Raw genomic sequence first — 19717 nt, forward strand, 5'->3', positions numbered from 1 at the left:
GTAACAGTGTACTCGTTAGTTGGAAACTTACCTTCTATATCTCTCATAGCTCCAATTTAATATCGGTGTTAGAGTAGAGAATAACGTTCAGATATTAATCTGCAAGTTCGTGGAGACTAAAATATGATAGCTAAGTATTGTCGGTTGCAATCCGTGTAAATTGCAACGGGTCACTTCCGTAGTACAAAGTGAAGTACTGACTAGCTGAGACCCGACTAATATGCTGACTTTGCAATTTCATAACAAGAAGTCCCAACAGATAGTGGATTCTCATGCATGCATAGACGTTGATTTACGAGTTTGCTTGGAACCACATTAAACTAATTGTGTTCTTATTTTCTGCACTTACATTCAATATTGCTTTTATTGTTTATATTATTTGCATACTGATGAGCTCATTCATCACAATCTACATATAAAATTGATTTAAGCTTTCTGATCATAAACTGAATACTGAGTAAGTTAAAAGTTAACTTAGAAAGATTTTGTAAAAGTGAGTAACCACACCACCTTATTTAATTTACACAAGTCAGTCAAGACAACTGATCAGCTTTTTAGCAGTCAGTAGGTTTACTAATTGTACTCACAGTTTGGACAGGCTTAACTGGATATCAGTTAGTTTAACATTGGTTAAACTGATCTGCATCAAAAATTGGTTAACAGGGGTGGCGGCGCAACAGGCAGGGGTGGCTTCTCTATTTCCTGAATGAAAATTGCAGACGAACGAAAATTTTGATGAACCAAACTTGGCGAACAAAAATTCAGCGCGGGATCGGATGTGTTTGCCGCGAAAATATTAGGTCAAATAACGAAGGCAAAATCTATTCCTTTTTTCTTTTTCTTTTTCTTTTTTTCACTTTTAATATTCAATTTTTGGTATTTAGATTTCTAATTTAGATTTTATATAAGTGTTACTTTATGATAAAATAAAAAAATGTTATAATTTTTTTATTTTTCAAAGTCTATATCTAGGAATAAATTCAGATTTTAGGATAAACAATTTATTTGTTATTTTTTAAAATAATATAATATAATATAATATTATTTAAAAAAAATTATAAAAAAAATTATACATAACAGTTTTTAGAGACGCTCATACATAACGGTTGAAAAATCGTTGTAAATGACTCTTATACATAACAGTTCTTTAACATTATGAATAAACGTTAGAAAAGATGGTCATAGATAACTGTGGCTTAACGGCTTTAATTTGTAATACCGTTATGTATGCAACTAATAGATAACGCAAAAACATAACGAATTTCTTCAAACCGTTATCTGTGCATATAGACAACACTACATAAATAACAGATTTTCCCAAAACCGTTATCTATTCCTAAAAGTGCGCTTATACATAACGATTTTTGAAAAAAACCGTTATCTATGCACTGTTATGTATGTAAACTTTTGTAGTAGTGACGCACTTGCTTGGGACCAACATTCTTGTTTACCTTGCTCAAGACTTCTTCTCATCTTACGATATAGAGGACATGGCATTAGGTATAACTTGAAGTTTGATGTGTAACATGACCTCTTACTTTACGATTTATGCCTGCAACTTATAAAGGTTGAAGAACTCGTAATTGACCTTGATATAAATAATAAGAAATTCACTAAACAAGGATTCCGAGACTAATTGCATATATTAGCTACGTGGGAAATGTTAGTGTGCTAATAACGGTTCTGCTTATCTAACAATCCAACCATACATGATCTTTGACAAAAACTCCTATTATCTCTTTCATGTGCAAAACACACAAAAGATAATAGGGTCGGAGTGTTGCATCTATATTTCCAAAGATTTCTTGAAGCTTAAATCAGATATTTGCGGCACTATCCATCTCATAAGAATTGTGCAATTCTTTAATCATGGTGTCACTGAGAATATCTCAGATAAATCCGTTATCGTCTACCCATATATGATATTTTTGCATGTTTCTCTTGAGTTGAGTCAACTGTCAATGGTGTTGGTGGGAACACAGAGTATAAAACGTACATAAATTCTTCATTTTTCAAGTGAGGCTCCATAACATTTCTCCAAGCATTATAATTATGAGCATTCAATTTATTTTTCTAGAGAATACACAGGCTAGTTGGTTCATGAAAACACATGCATATTGCGAAATAATAAAATATACATTCATCACATAAGAGCATTCACATCGATATCATTCATTTTTTAGTGTCGAACTGAGCCGGCACTGGTGGAGGAACTCCCACTGGCGAACCGAGGCGGCACGTGCTCGGTGCCTTCGTTGAATTTTAAATAAAGAGTAATAATGTGATTAAATGGAAATGGATATTATAGCGCCTCTTATAGAGCCAATGCACTGGGAATGGGAAGCGCTAAGGTGGGGACCACCAATTAGCGCATCTCTTTAGCGTCTCCCACTGTGGATGCTCTAACGTGTAGGAACAAAATTGTAGTGACCCGCTCTTTTATATATATATTAAATCCAGTAATGCGTGTTATTATTTTTCATCAGTGAATGAAACCCGATTATTATCTATGATAAATTCAGCTTATGATCCTGAATTGTATATTATGGGAGGTCGAGTTATTGGGTTTTCAGTATGCTTTTAATTTTCGCTTGAGTAAGACCGCGACATGAATTATTGAGGCTATCAATGATATTATTTCAGAGTTATAACTGACTTAGCAAAGTCACGTTATTTATTTAAGCGAAATGAAACTAGATTTTATTTTTATAATTACTTAAGTCGTGGATTATTTCCGACTCGTGAGTTAATTAAATCTGCGGATTTAATTTAAATATTAGAACAACGAACGAATTAAATCTACGGATTTAATTTAGTTTCATAGTACAATTACAGAAGCACCGAGACTTAAGAAAATACCTCTTTTATTCACCACAATCCCATTCTCATACCTTACAACTTTTACTTACAAATCCTTCTTATCCTATTTCCTATCTCTTTAAATTACTAACTGCAAAAAGGAAGAAAGAAAGAAAAAAGGGGAAAGGACGTGTGGGTCAGCAGCTCCCACCCCTATCTCTGCATTCTTCTCCCTAGCACACTCAAGTGTGCAGTCCAGCTACCTTCTCTATGGCTGCCCCCATCCCATCTAACCCATACATCGGCCACCCTACTGCCATCAATCTCGTAGATTACTCAAGTGCAGCTGCCACTACACATTTTCAAATCAGTTATCAGCAGCAACCTTCTCATTTCATTCCCTTCCCACACTTAGAAGCTTTTGGAGGAGCAGAAATCTCCATCCTGTGTCCTGCCAACTTCAAGGTAAGCTTTGGCTTAAACTTCTCCATCTTCTTCCATGATTCTACCTGAAATTATTGAGACAACAATATTAATTTATTTCAGTTCAGTTCCAACCCTTTTAATCCCTCAAGAAATCGAAGAACAAGAGGGAACACTCATTCATTGCTCTGCCGAACTTTAAGTTCGGTTATTCCAGTTCACATAGAACAACCAATCAGTTCGAACACAGTCAAGGTATTATACTATCTCGAATATCTTTTCTATCAAGCATTCGTACCAGAGCATGATCAGTTCATTCATGTAAAATCCCATAGCATCAGTATTGCTTCACAGACAAAAAGAAAGAGAACACCTTAGCTCTTAATCGAACACAGACTTAGTCCCAACATTGATGTTTCAATATCCAGTTTGCATACTCGTCAACACTCGCGTAATAGAAACAAACGAGACTAGAGAACTTAGCTTTATGAATAAGACCGGATGCCTGTTCGGTTGAGCCAAGACGACGACGACGATGACGACGGCAGCTCTTGCTGCCTCGGCGGAAATCGGGTGACAGCAACAGCAGCATCGCGAATGGAGCAACGACGCTGAATCGCCGGTCTTCCACAGACGGTGGAGATGGCGGCAGGACCATGGTGGCGGAGGTGGAAAGGAAACAGGGCTCAACTCCCTGCCCACCTTGACAGCTGAATCGAGACCTGAACGGCTCGGAGGAGAAGGCGAGACGACGCCGGCTTCGCCGATTTACGGCCAGAGAACAGCGACGGCGACGGCGATAGTTGTAGGCCGAGATTAGGGCTTTTTCTCCCGCCCTCTCCAAAGGCAGATTGGAAGGGGGAGACGCCGAGCTGATAGTGAGGATTCTGGGCGACGACTCCAACGGAGAGTACGGCGGCAGCGGCGGTGGCATTTGGGCGAAGAAGGGTTAGGGCTCGACCAGGTCCTCGCTGGAATGGTGGAATGAGGAGGAAGCGAGGCGAAGGGAGAAGGTACGTCCGGCCGTCGACCTCGCCGGATTTCGGAGCCGCGGCGGCGAGCCCCTCAGCGGAGAGAAACCGCGACTGATTTGAGATGGAAATTCTCGACTGATTGAGAGAGAGAGCTCGACTGATGAGAAAGAGGGAGAGAGAGAGGCCGACTGATTTTCTTTTAGAAGGATTGGGCCTTTGTTATTTATTCAAATTGGGCCTTGTTTTATTTCAGTTGGGCCTTGATCATTTTATTTCAGTTGGGCCTTATTTATTTAATTGCAGTTGGGCCTTGCATACTTGATCTAAACTTAGCCCAACTGTTCATTATTTATTTATTTGGGCAAAGATTTATTTAATTACTTAAGCCAATGAATTATTTCAATTGAGCCTTTCATATTAATTATTCAAGCCCACTTCTACTTAATTAATTATTAGGCTGCCTTATGTTGGGCCTTCTAATTATTCGAACTTATAACATTACTTTTCCTCATTATTAAGCCCGATTAATTATGAGGTTATAAAGCGAATAAACCGAAGTATTTATTTATTTATTTTCTATCGACTACGAGGAGCGAGATTTATTTAATCGGCGGATTAGAACACCCTGAAGAGAACAGATTAATTTTAGTTAATTATCCGGCTTTATGAGACGAGACTTAGCTTTTGTTTAAATCCGATAGCCTGGATTAACAATAGAAATTCCCTGATTATTATTTCAGAATGATAGTTCATGCATACGAGATTCATGCATAGTTAAATTACGCATTCTCATTTAATTGAGAATTTTCCCTCGATTTAAAGTCTTACGTTATTTTCTCGGATTAAAGGTCGAGCGCAAGAATAAGAGCTCGTCAAGGAGTCACTAATCTGTAGCAAAGCTTTGCTATCAGGTGGGCATTACTTTCATATATATCAAATGAGTTTAAATGTTACGTTCAAGCAAGTTATTTCATGACTAAATTAATTGAAGTTATTTCAAATATTGTCTTGCCATAAAATGTTTCAATTTCAGTATGATATCTATCTGATGTTACTTTTATCATGTAATCGAATTCGGGTCTTGAGCAGTTGATAGCTATCCTGCCAGGGCTAGTGTACACCAGTGACCGTGAGTCATCTAGCGGGTTGGCCGGTCAAGTGACCGTGAGAGGTGGCCACCTCTCCGGCACACAGTTCCAGATATGATAGATTACAAGAGAACTTAGACTGCAGTCGAACTTTAAGAATCACAAATGAATTTAGTAAGCTTGGGCCTTTTAGCGAAAAACTCCCTTGCTGTACTGTTTATGATGGCATGACAATTTACAGTTTTGAAGCATGTATTTTTATACTTAGGCATACGTGCCCACTGAGTACTTTTGTACTCAAGCCCTGCATATATTTCTAAATGTGCAGGTTGAGCAGCTGCCGATGGTGATGAAGTGACGAGCGGGATTATTTTGTTTTATTATGTATTAATGAACTCTAGGGTTACATGTCTTCATACATGTAATCAAAACCTTATTCCGCTGCGTACTCAGAAGTTTTATGCTATTTTGGCTAAGTCAGAGATATCTGAACTTACTAGTTATTTGAGTCTATACGACTAAACTTCTGTTATATTATAAATATCCCTTTTGTTAAATGATGAAATGCGATCCTTCCTTGTTTGATTATCCCCTTTCTACCCCGCTTCTAATCTCCCTCCATTAGTCACGATTTCCCCGGCTTAATTATCTTTAATTAGGGCCGGTCGTGACAGAGTGGTATCAGAGCAGTTCATTTGCTCTGAACCCTAGAGTTAACAAATTTTTCTAGTATGATCACTAGTATGAAAGAGTCAGTCGACAAAAGCTCAGCACTTCATCACATCGTCATGCTCAGCAAGAAAGAAGGTGGTAATGATTTTAAAACATTGAGAAGTTCACGTTTTATATGAATGTACTGATGCTTACATTCAAGTTTTATGCTTTATTGATTGATTAGATATCTCAATGAACTTAGATGCGTTAAGAATGCATGATCACTGTTACGAGAAGAACAATAGAAGCTAGAAACTCAGTTATATTTCACTATAGCCACGGCGAAGAGCTAAGAAAGAGGAAGAGAATCCAATGAAAGCAGTGCAAGCAGAGTGCCACGCACGAATCACTGAAGCAGGCATAGTTCTTCATTCAGGTTGTTCACACGAGACGGAGCACCTAATCGACTATTGCCTTCGATGATAGTTTAAGTACAATATTGCTTATAAGTGATGAGTGCGACTGATGTAATCAGTTAGCTAATCCCTAATAAGCTGAGACTCGCTTCTAGCCTCGATTATCACTAGCTATGGCTTGAGGATAACCTTCATGATTCATGTATGAACTTCAGAGTTAGACTTACGAGGGGTCAAAATGCTTTGTATATGATGTTATAATATTACGATTAAAGCTATCAGCTTATAGTTTCAGATATTCGGAACCATTCTACTTACAGTACCTATCGCAATAGATAAGGACATGACTGAGAATCCCTATTGATTACGATCACTTACTACGAATTAGAAAGACGAGATGTGATATGGGTACTAGTAGTTACCAACCATTATGATTGATCATAAAAGTTTACGCAAGTGTGTAAGACGAGAGAAGTTCTCGAAGATGGTTTAGAGTTTAATAATAGCTAGAAGCGCCGACAGTGGATCAATGCTGAAACAAAAGAATTAAGATTCTAATGAGACCCTAAGGATATACTCAAGATAAATATATATACCTTAACCTATCGAGGACATCGCCTCAGTTAGAACGTCTTGGATTATGCATTTAGTCTGGTAACCGCAATGAGAGCATTGACTAAGGTCATTCTATGACTTAGCATTACACATGGAGACACATACCCTATAAAGGTGCTCAGATGAGCAAAAGCTATTTCCTTATTGAATGCGTGATGATTCAAAAGGTTTTTGCAATAAAATGAAAGAGTGCTTCAAATTATATGGTTGCATTTCAAGCGCTATGTGAAGAAACACTAAGTACTAGAAGTACTACTTTAAGATCATATAGAGGAACATTGTTGAGTAAGGTCGAGCCTACCTTATTTCGCCTATAGAAGATGTTTAAGGATTGCATTAAACTAGGAGGTAGACTCCAAGTTTGAGAAGCTCTAGAATATTCTCAAGGACATGTTCAAGATATTAAGAAGAAAGTGGTGATTTTAGACCAAATATACCTTTTGCAGCCAAGGAACAAGAGTTGCCAAGTTCGGAAAAGTATTTCCGAATGACTGAGAAGTAGTTGTGTCGGACCTGGCCAGTCCACATAGCCAAAATCTCAGTAGTCGTCATATATGGGTCTTTAAACCTATATATTTTAAACCTTCATCTGAAAAGCCAAACGGGTTCAGACTATTAGGTCATTTCGTTTCGACCTTACAGTCAATTCATTTCTATCCTATGGTTATTCATTTTCAATTATTTGGCAAATTATTGAAACACTTTGCCTAATTGCCATTTTTGATTTGAATCATTGCGATCTACTAGCTGTTGGTAGATTTTTTTGTGACCCAAGGACAAACAGATACTCATCAGATTAAATCAGTCAAACACGTATACTTCAACCCAAGGGTCAAGCATGTAATGCTTACAGACAATCTCTTGTGCATTTAGTAGGACCTTATTTGTGTATTTTGAAAACGATGATCATTTCGATGATTTTGTATGCCCTATGTTGGCTTAGTTATTTTGACTAGTATTAGTACGGAAACGCTGATTAATAAGGCATTTTGGAACTGAGCTCTTTCATGATGAATTTGCAAGATAGCCAATTCATCATGTATAATGCTTGGATAGATCACCATATCTATATTCAAATGTTGATGAAATAGTCCTCATTGATACTAATTTCCCATGTCTATGTAGCGACCCTATCAGTCTTTTGCGGCAAGTCATTTCTGCTATGTTATTTATATACTTTCATGAGATAGAGTATGAACGAGATTTGAGAATCAAGAAAACGATTTACAGAATCGATGATACGCATATGTGTATTACATTGGTGACCATATGTCGACTCATCGGAATGCCAACAAAGCAAAGGCGTCCGAGAGAAGGGGAAAGAATTCCCTGAGATGATGGAAGAGGCCCAGTACCAGGGCTAAAACAAAACATGGCCTCACCACCCATACAACTAGAACATAGAATAGAAGAACTATTCCTATGACAAAGTCCACTTGTCTTCAGTGGGACAAGAGATCCGGACAAGCTGAGACATGTGTACGAAAGATGGAGCGCATTTTCAGCTTTTTCGCTGCAATGACCAAGAGCGCCTAACTTGCGTGCCCTTTTTAGCTGACTGGGTCAGCTGATTTCTGGTGGGAAGCAAGGATGAAAACGATGTCAGCAGAGCAGTTAGAAAACCTAACTTGGGAACAATTCAAAGCCGGTATATATGACAAGTATATACCCAAGAACTACTGCAAGAAAAAAAAAAAAAGAGGCTGAATTTTACAATCTGAAGCAAGGAAAGATGTCGGTAACTCAATACGACAGGATATTCTGCGATATGTCTAGATATGCGCCGGAACAAGTTGACACAGATGAGAAGATGGCTGAAAAGTTTTGTGCCGGTCTGAGGCACGAGATTAGGATGGCTTTGGCAAGCCACGGAGGATTGTCCTACACTGAGTCGCTCAGCCGAGCGTTAGACATTGAGGCAGCCATGCCAGGAGAAAGACCTGCAAGTGTACCTGCGCCAGCACCTCCACATGATCAAAATTATAATCAGAATTTCAAAGGAAAGAGGAGATGGGACAACAGTAACCCGAACCAAGGCGAGAAGAGGCCATGGCAGGGACGGGTCTTCCAGTCACAAGGCTATGGAAGCCAGGGCGCACCGAAACAGATGGGAAATAACCAACAGAGGACCCCACATTGCCCCAAATGTAACAAAAGTCATGTGGGAATCTGTAAGGCCGATAGTGATAGTTGCTATATCTGCAACCAGAAGGGGCACTATGCAAACCGGTGCCCGAATAAGCAACACGGAACGAGTTCAAGGCCAAACCCACCTATCCAGGCTCCGCATCTGCGAGCAATCCAAGCTCTGCCCCAACCATACCCAAGGCAGCAACCACAGTATCAGCAGCCACAGCAGCACCAACAGCTACTGTACCAACCACAACCTCAACAACCATATCAGCAACAGGCCCGCCAACAACAGCAGCGACAACAGAAACAACATGAAAAGCCTCGTCATGCTAGAGCTTATGCTATGAGGCAGAAGCAGCCCGAGAACAACCAGGGAAACCTGGCAGGTATGGGCATGCTACTCAATACTCCTGTTGTACTTCTATTTGATACGGGCGCATCGCATACTTTCATTTCAAGTACATGTGTTGATACATTAAAACTTAAAATGGAAAGAGCTGACCAGGAGTTGAGTATATCATCACTTATAGGAGGGATGACGACAGTAGATCATGTGTGCTTGAACCTAGAACTGAACATAGGGTCACTCAAGATTGTAGTGAACAACTCGTATGTTATACCAATGGGAGATGTGGACATAATCCTAGGAATGGACTGGCTAGCCGAGAACTATGCCACCATCCTTTGTAACGAAAGACGGATATCGTTTCAACCCCCAGGAAGGGAGCCGTCACATTTCCACGGAATTAGTATGGGGAGAAGAAAGATAATCATCTCCGCCCTACAAGCAACAAAAATGATGAAAAAGGGATACCCAGCTTACCTCGTATACTTGCACGGAGAACTGGGTACTGAAAAGAGCATAAAAGATGTAGCAATTGTACGGGACTTTTCAGATGTATTTTCAGAGATTCTGCCAGGGCCACCACCGGACAGACCAATTGAGTTTACCATTGATTTGGAGCCCGGGGCAGCTCCCATTTCAAAGGCACCGTACCGGATGGCTCCTAAAGAGTTGGAAGAACTCAAGATACAACTGCAAGAACTTTTGGAACTTGGATTCATTAGGCCAAGTGTATCACCTTAGGGTGCACCCGTACTTTTCGTAAAGAAAAAGAATGGCACATTGCGAATGTGCATAGACTATAGGGAACTGAACAAAGTGACACTGAAGAATAAATATCATTTACCAAGGATAAATGACCTCTTTGACCAGCTCAAGGGAGCAAGCGTGTTTTCAAAGATTGATTTGCGGTCTGGTTATCACCAGCTGAAGATTCTACCAGAAGACGTACCTAAAACGGCATTTCGAACTAGGTATGGCCACTACGAATTTGTAGTTGTGCCATTCGGGCTAACCAATGCGTCAGCCGTGTTCATGGACCTCATGAATCGAGTGTTCCATCCGTACTTAGACAAATTTGTCTTGGTATTCATAGATGACATCCTGATCTACTCGAAGAACGAGAAAGACCATGAGGAACATCTGAGAATTGTCCTAGAAACGTTGAGGACGGAGCGCCTTTATGCCAAATTCAGCAAGTGTGAGTTTTGGCTCAGCGAAGTCACGTTTTTAGGACATATTGTATCATCAGAAGGGATTAAAGTGGACCCTGAAAAAAATGCAAGCGGTGCGCGAATGGAGATCACCTACTAACCCTAATGAGATAAGAAGTTTCTTAGGATTGGCAGGTTACTACCGGAGGTTTATGGAAGGATTTTCCAAAATTGCAAGGCCAATGATGCAACTACTCAGGAAGGGAATAAAATTTTCTTGGACAGAGGAGTGCGAGAAGAACTTCCAAGAACTCAAGGAAAAGTTGACTACGGCACCAGTATTAGCCGTCCCAACAGCTGATAAGGAATACGTGATCTACACAGACGCGTCCAAAAATGGACTTGGCTGCGTGCTGATGCAAGAAGGAAGAGTGATAGCATATGCGTCACGACAGCTTAGGCCACATGAACTGAATTACCCGACTCATGATCTGGAGTTAGCTGCAGTGGTGCATGCGCTGAAGATTTGGAGACACCACCTATATGGAGTTAGGTGTGAGATATTCACAGACCACAAAGCCTGAAGTACTTTTTCGAGCAAAAGGACCTTAATATGAGACAAAGGAGGTGGCTCGAACTAGTGAAGGATTATGACTGCGGTATTAACTACCACCCGGGTAAGGCCAATGTAGTAGCTGATGCATTGAGCCGTAAAACTCAATCTAGGTTGGGATGCCTCGTCACCCAAAAGAATGAGCTCATCAAAGAGTTTGGAAAAATGAGCATAGAAGTGGTTAAACCACCAGTGACGATAGCAAGCGTTGTTGCAACAATACCTAGCTTGAGAAAGATGATTGTAGAAGCACAAAGAAAAGACGAGAAGATGGAAAAACTACGGGAAGCAGTAAGGAAAGGAGGCGTCAAGAATTATCAAGAAGCATCAGATAATGCTATCCTCTTTGAGGGAAGAATATGCATTCCCCACGATGATGAGCTTAAGGATAAAATCATGAGTGAGGCTCACGATACCCCTTATACTGCCCACCCAGGGAGTACTAAGATGTGTCAGGATCTAAAGAAACACTTTTGGTGGGAAGGCATGAAGAGAGACATAGCGTCATTTGTGGATAAATGCCTGGCATGCCAACAGGTGAAGGCCTTACATCAAAGGCCATATGGAAAACTACAACCGTTGGAAATTCCAGAATGGAAGTGTGAGCACATCGCAATGGATTTTGTGACCAGTTTGCCCAAAACAAAGAGAGGAAACACTGCCATTTGGGTAATAGTGGATCGACTCACAAAATGTGCTCATTTTATACCAATACCGATCACACACGGATCAGACAAGCTAGCTTAGTTGTATGTGCGAGAGATTGTACACTTACAAGGCGTACCCGTGTCGATTACTTCAGACCGAGACTCAAAGTTTACATCTAGATTTTGGATGAGTTTGCACAAAGAGTTAGGCACGAGGCTAAAATTTAGCACCGCCTTCCACCCGCAGACAGATGGGCAGTCAGAAAGGACAATTCAGACTCTCGAAGATATGTTGAGAACAGTGGTGTTAGACAGAGGTGGAAGTTGGGAATCAGTGTTGCCGCTAATCGAGTTTTCCTACAACAATAGCTACCAGGCGACCATTGATATGGCACCTTACGAGGCGTTGTATGGAAGAAAATGCAGATCACCACTTTACTGGGATGAAGTGGGTGAAAAAAAAAAAAATCTTAGGACCGGACACGGTCAGCGAGATGATTGAGATAGTCCGTCAGATAAGAGGACGAATAAAGGAGGCTCAGGATAGACAGAAATCTTACGCCGATACACGCTGAACCGAGTTACATTTTGAGATAGGAGACAAGGTCTTCCTAAAGGTATCTCCCTCCAAGGGGATAACTAGGTTTGGTGTCAAGGGAAAGCTCAGACCTCGGTTTGTAGGACCTTATGAGATTTTGGAGAGGATAGGCCCAGTAGCCTATAGGTTGGCGTTACCGCCAAGTTTTGGAAACGTTCACAACGTTTTCCACGTGTCACAACTCAGAAAATACGTTTTCGATCCAAAGCACGTGATCCACTAAGAAGATATGATCCTTAGCCCAGACTTGAGCTATGAAGAAAGACCTAAAGCCATTCTAGATCGGAAAGTGCAACAACTCAGAAATAAAGCAATCACATCAGTGAAAGTCTTATGGAGACATCACGGACAAGAAGAAGCCACGTGGGAACTTGAAGACAAGAAGAAGGAGAAATACCCCGCACTGTTTTAGCAGAGATATGCAAATTTCGGGACGAAATTTTTGTTAAGAGGGGTAGTATGTAGTGACCCGCTCTTTTATATATATATTAAATCCAGTAATGCGTGTTATTATTTTTCATCAGTGAATGAAACCCGATTATTATCTATGATAAATTCAGCTTATGATCCTGAATTGTATATTATGGGAGGTCGAGTTATTGGGTTTTCAGTATGCTTTTAATTTTCGCTTGAGTAAGACCGCGACATGAATTATTGAGGCTATCAATGATATTATTTCAGAGTTATAACTGACTTAGCAAAGTCACGTTATTTATTTAAGCGAAATGAAACTAGATTTTATTTTTATAATTACTTAAGTCGTGGATTATTTCCGACTCGTGAGTTAATTAAATCTGCGGATTTAATTTAAATATTAGAACAACGAACGAATTAAATCTACGGATTTAATTTAGTTTCATAGTACAATTACAGAAGCACCGAGACTTAAGAAAATACCTCTTTTATTCACCACAATCCCATTCTCATACCTTACAACTTTTACTTACAAATCCTTCTTATCCTATTTCCTATCTCTTTAAATTACTAACTGCAAAAAGGAAGAAAGAAAGAAAAAAGGGGAAAGGACGTGTGGGTCAGCAGCTCCCACCCCTATCTCTGCATTCTTCTCCCTAGCACACTCAAGTGTGCAGTCCAACTACCTTCTCTATGGCTGCCCCCATCCCATCTAACCCATACATCGGCCACCCTACTGCCATCAATCTCGTAGATTACTCAAGTGCAGCTGCCACTACACATTTTCAAATCAGTTATCAGCAGCAACCTTCTCATTTCATTCCCTTCCCACACTTAGAAGCTTTTGGAGGAGCAGAAATCTCCATCCTGTGTCCTGCCAACTTCAAGGTAAGCTTTGGCTTAAACTTCTCCATCTTCTTCCATGATTCTACCTGAAATTATTGAGACAACAATATTAATTTATTTCAGTTCAGTTCCAACCCTTTTAATCCCTCAAGAAATCGAAGAACAAGAGGGAACACTCATTCATTGCTCTGCCGAACTTTAAGTTCGGTTATTCCAGTTCACATAGAACAACCAATCAGTTCGAACACAGTCAAGGTATTATACTATCTCGAATATCTTTTCTATCAAGCATTCGTACCAGAGCATGATCAGTTCATTCATGTAAAATCCCATAGCATCAGTATTGCTTCACAGACAAAAAGAAAGAGAACACCTTAGCTCTTAATCGAACACAGACTTAGTCCCAACATTGATGTTTCAATATCCAGTTTGCATACTCGTCAACACTCGCGTAATAGAAACAAACGAGACTAGAGAACTTAGCTTTATGAATAAGACCGGATGCCTGTTCGGTTGAGCCAAGACGACGACGACGATGACGACGGCAGCTCTTGCTGCCTCGGCGGAAATTGGGTGACAGCAACAGCAGCATCGCGAATGGAGCAACGACGCTGAATCGCCGGTCTTCCACAGACGGTGGAGATGGCGGCAGGACCATGGTGGCGGAGGTGGAAAGGAAACAGGGCTCAACTCCCTGCCCACCTTGACAGCTGAATCGAGACCTGAACGGCTCGGAGGAGAAGGCGAGACGACGCCGGCTTCGCCGATTTACGGCCAGAGAACAGCGACGGCGACGGCGATAGTTGTAGGCCGAGATTAGGGCTTTTTCTCCCGCCCTCTCCAAAGGCAGATTGGAAGGGGGAGACGCCGAGCTGATAGTGAGGATTCTGGGCGACGACTCCAACGGAGAGTACGGCGGCAGCGGCGGTGGCATTTGGGCGAAGAAGGGTTAGGGCTCGACCAGGTCCTCGCTGGAATGGTGGAATGAGGAGGAAGCGAGGCGAAGGGAGAAGGTACGTCCGGCCGTCGACCTCGCCGGATTTCGGAGCCGCGGCGGCGAGCCCCTCAGCGGAGAGAAACCGCGACTGATTTGAGATGGAAATTCTCGACTGATTGAGAGAGAGAGCTCGACTGATGAGAAAGAGGGAGAGAGAGAGGCCGACTGATTTTCTTTTAGAAGGATTGGGCCTTTGTTATTTATTCAAATTGGGCCTTGTTTTATTTCAGTTGGGCCTTGATCATTTTATTTCAGTTGGGCCTTATTTATTTAATTGCAGTTGGGCCTTGCATACTTGATCTAAACTTAGCCCAACTGTTCATTATTTATTTATTTGGGCAAAGATTTATTTAATTACTTAAGCCAATGAATTATTTCAATTGAGCCTTTCATATTAATTATTCAAGCCCACTTCTACTTAATTAATTATTAGGCTGCCTTATGTTGGGCCTTCTAATTATTCGAACTTATAACATTACTTTTCCTCATTATTAAGCCCGATTAATTATGAGGTTATAAAGCGAATAAACCGAAGTATTTATTTATTTATTTTCTATCGACTACGAGGAGCGAGATTTATTTAATCGGCGGATTAGAACACCCTGAAGAGAACGGATTAATTTTAGTTAATTATCCGGCTTTATGAGACGAGACTTAGCTTTTGTTTAAATCCGATAGCCTGGATTAACAATAGAAATTCCCTGATTATTATTTCAGAATGATAGTTCATGCATACGAGATTCATGCATAGTTAAATTACGCATTCTCATTTAATTGAGAATTTTCCCTCGATTTAAAGTCTTACGTTATTTTCTCGGATTAAAGGTCGAGCGCAAGAATAAGAGCTCGTCAAGGAGTCACTAATCTGTAGCAAAGCTTTGCTATCAGGTGGGCATTACTTTCATATATATCAAATGAGTTTAAATGTTACGTTCAAGCAAGTTATTTCATGACTAAATTAATTGAAGTTATTTCAAATATTGTCTTGCCATAAAATGTTTCAATTTCAGTATGATATCTATCTGATGTTACTTTTATCATGTAATCGAATTCGGGTCTTGAGCAGTTGATAGCTATCCTGCCAGGGCTAGTGTACACCAGTGACCGTGAGTCATCTAGCGGGTTGGCCGGTCAAGTGACCGTGAGAGGTGGCCACCTCTCCGGCACACAGTTCCAGATATGATAGATTACAAGAGAACTTAGACTGCAGTCGAACTTTAAGAATCACAAATGAATTTAGTAAGCTTGGGCCTTTTAGCGAAAAACTCCCTTGCTGTACTGTTTATGATGGCATGACAATTTACAGTTTTGAAGCATGTATTTTTATACTTAGGCATACGTGCCCACTGAGTACTTTTGTACTCAAGCCCTGCATATATTTCTAAATGTGCAGGTTGAGCAGCTGCCGATGGTGATGAAGTGACGAGCGGGATTATTTTGTTTTATTATGTATTAATGAACTCTAGGGTTACATGTCTTCATACATGTAATCAAAACCTTATTCCGCTGCGTACTCAGAAGTTTTATGCTATTTTGGCTAAGTCAGAGATATCTGAACTTACTAGTTATTTGAGTCTATACGACTAAACTTCTGTTATATTATAAATATCCCTTTTGTTAAATGATGAAATGCGATCCTTCCTTGTTTGATTATCCCCTTTCTACCCCGCTTCTAATCTCCCTCCATTAGTCACGATTTCCCCGGCTTAATTATCTTTAATTAGGGCCGGTCGTGACAAAAATACTCCTTTTGTCCCCCAAATAACTTCCTAGGAGGAAGGGGTACGAGTTTTAAGACAAATTTTTTAAGTGTATTGAAAGTGATGAAATTAAATATATTGTAATTAGTACTGAAAATGATGAAAATGTGTTATAATTGTATTGAGAGTGGTGAAAAGTTGAAAAGTAAGAATAAATGTGTTATATTAGTGATGGGGTGGTGGTGTCCCAAAATGGATAGGAAGTTATTTTGGAAATGACCCAATATATATATATATATATATATATATATATATATATATATATATATATATATATATATATATATATGGATGGGCTACCGTGAGAGCACATCTTAAAATAAGAAATAAGAGCAATTTTTAATGTACGAATTTTATATAGAACACATATGAATTCGCTGTATAAATGTATGAATTGTGAAAAATAAATTTTTGCTATCTTTGGGATTCGAACTCAGGATCATAAATCCATCCAATAGGATTATGAATCAACTGTAGATCTTGATGATCTAAGGGCTGAAAATGATTCTTATTTTATATCTTAAGAAATGTTCTTGTTTTAGCCCTTCCCTATATATATATATATATATATATATATATAGGGGACGGATCGGTGAAGAATACTACACTAATAGAGAATGAAGAATAATCTCTAAGCGTTAGATCAAATGAATCCAACGGATGAAAAATAATCTCGAATAAAAAAAACGCGTTGAAATTGTTTGACTGGGTGATTTACGGACGAAAAGGGGGTAAATTGGGATTTTACATACCCCAATAAATCTGGAATATTCGATACAATCCCGATTTTCACTCCTCCACACATTCACCCCTCCACTGTCTCTTTCTCTCTCTCTAATCTATCATTATCTTTCTTCTTCGTTAGGAGCCATCAGCGGCGGCCTCTGCGGGCCGTAAATTGGCTGGTGGAACTGCTAGGCGCAGTAGCCATCTCCGAGAACCACACCCAAATGTAGGCGACTTTCTGGTTTTTCCTCTTGAGGCGGTGGATTTGGAGCCGTTAGTTCCGCAGCGGTTCTGGCAGAAGCCGTCGACGTCGGACGCCTTTAGCACGACGTTGATTGCGTTTGTCTGCTGACCCTTGGAGGCCAGATGGAGGCCGGTGCATGCTCGCACACCTCGCAGATTCAGATGCGGCCATGGCGCAAGCTCCCAAATCCATTACAATTTCTGAATCGGTATCCATTACAATTTGATTCGAGGCTGACCCGCGTAGCGACGGAGCCGTAGAAGGTGAAGGGCGTTTTCCACCCTTACGAATAGCGATGATGGTTGAATACTTTATTCGTTTTGTTGGTGTTTTTTATTCATAATTATAATATCTTTATTCATTTTTGTATTATGAAATTATTCTACTTGCTGCTTATAATTCAGATCTTGACAGAAGCAGAAATCTTGAAGCAGCTGCAATGGCCGATGGAGTCGACGAAGGATAGTTCTACCTACGCTACTTGAGTTGAGGAGAGTTATGTAGCATTTTAGTGTGCTGCATTAGGTTGTAAAATTACTGTAAGATTATTCAAATTGTAACCCAATTTGATTTTACTATGTTTGTTCATTGTTATGTTTGTCGTATTCATTTTTTTTCACATAATTGTTCTTATTAATGTTCTGAATATCATATTCACATTCTTGAGTAATTTTGAATATGTTTGTGAAAGATTTTGTTGAGGAAACGCCAATAGCAACTTAGAATTAGAAAATATTGTGTTCTCTTCAATAAAAATTAGGTTATGTTCATCAAAAATTTAAATTATTCATTACAGGGAGAGGTTCAAATAAGAACCACTAATAAAATAAGAACGGAGAACCATTTTAAGCCATTCGATCATCAAGATCTACGGTGGATGCATCATCTTGGTGGATGGATGCAGGTGCTGGGTTCGAATCCTGAAGGGAGCAAAAAAATTAAAATTATTTTTTTCGGATGCATTAAATTTAATAGCGGATGCATTAATTTGTATAGCAAATGCAGTAATTTTATTGGTTCTTATGTTCTCACGATAATTGTGGTTCCCACTATAACCGCACCCATTCATTACATATTGTATTTTTGAATAATATAATTGATATTTAATTGAGAATCATAAAAATATTTAACATCAAAAATTTTCGAATAAGCTTAATAAACTTTCGAACATCCAAATAAAATATTAGAATGAATAATATAATTGATATTTGATTGAGAATCATAAAAATATTTAGCATCAAAATTTTTCGAATAAGCTTAATAAACTTTCGAACATCCAAATAAAATATTAGAATGAATAATATAATTGATATTTGATTGAGAATCATAAAAATATTTAGCATCAAAATTTTTCGAATAAGCTTAATAAACTTTCGAACATCCAAATAAAATATTAGAATGAATAATATAATTGATATTTGATTCAGAATCATAAAAATATTTAGCATCAAAATTTTTCGAATAAGCTTAATAAACTTTCGAACATCCAAATAAAATATTAGAATGAATAATATAATTGATATTTGATTCAGAATCATAAAAATATTTAACATCTAAATAAAATTATTGAATTTTATTTGCTGAAATGTTAAAATATTTTATAAAAACATTTCGAACAAGCTTAAAAAAGTTACGAACATCTAAATAAATTTTGAATTTTACTTGCTGAAATGTTAAAGTATTTTATAAAAAAATGTTTCGAACAAGTTTATAAAAATTACTAACATCTAAAATAAAATTTTTGAATTTTATTTATTGAAAAAAATTATTATGTGATAAAATAAATCATAAAATTAAACTACATTAAAAAAAAAAAACGTCTTGCATATACCGAATTTGTGATAAAAGAAAATTATTCATTAAAAAATTAAAAAAGAAAATCATGAAGATATGAGTAACTACCACCAAAAATACTTTAAATTCGGTCAACTCATTAATATCAAATTTATAACTACCGAAAAAAGTGATTTGTTTTAGATTGACCGCAAGAAATACGGTTACAAATAAATAAAAATTTACATCATTAGCCTTAAGCATATTTAATCATAAAATTAAACAAATGAAACACATAATAGGCGGAAATCTTAGAAACCGTTGGATCTAATTAAATCAAAGGCTAGGATCAATTCTTTATTCTCAAAATATATGCAATTCTCTATGGATCTTCTCCCTATATATATAGGGGCCGGGGGGCGCTCCAATGAGACCCCTTAATTTTAGTGAGATCTAGGGCATGATTTGGTGTGTTTATTTTATCAATCCTATGACTGATA

At 38.7% G+C, this 19717-nt stretch overlaps 1 long non-coding RNA gene across 1 annotated transcript; it reads left to right on the forward strand.

Moving 5' to 3' along the window:
- Window positions 1-17213: 17213 nt before the first annotated feature.
- On the forward strand, window positions 17214-18134 carry LOC131017707 (uncharacterized). Its single transcript, XR_009099807.1, has 2 exons — window positions 17214-17745; window positions 17849-18134. It is a non-coding gene; the product is annotated as an uncharacterized LOC131017707 (long non-coding RNA).
- The last annotated feature ends 1583 nt before the right edge of the window (window positions 18135-19717 follow it).

This window comes from Salvia miltiorrhiza, chromosome 3, assembly GCF_028751815.1.
Source record: "Salvia miltiorrhiza cultivar Shanhuang (shh) chromosome 3, IMPLAD_Smil_shh, whole genome shotgun sequence".
Lineage (NCBI taxonomy): Eukaryota > Viridiplantae > Streptophyta > Magnoliopsida > Lamiales > Lamiaceae > Salvia > Salvia miltiorrhiza.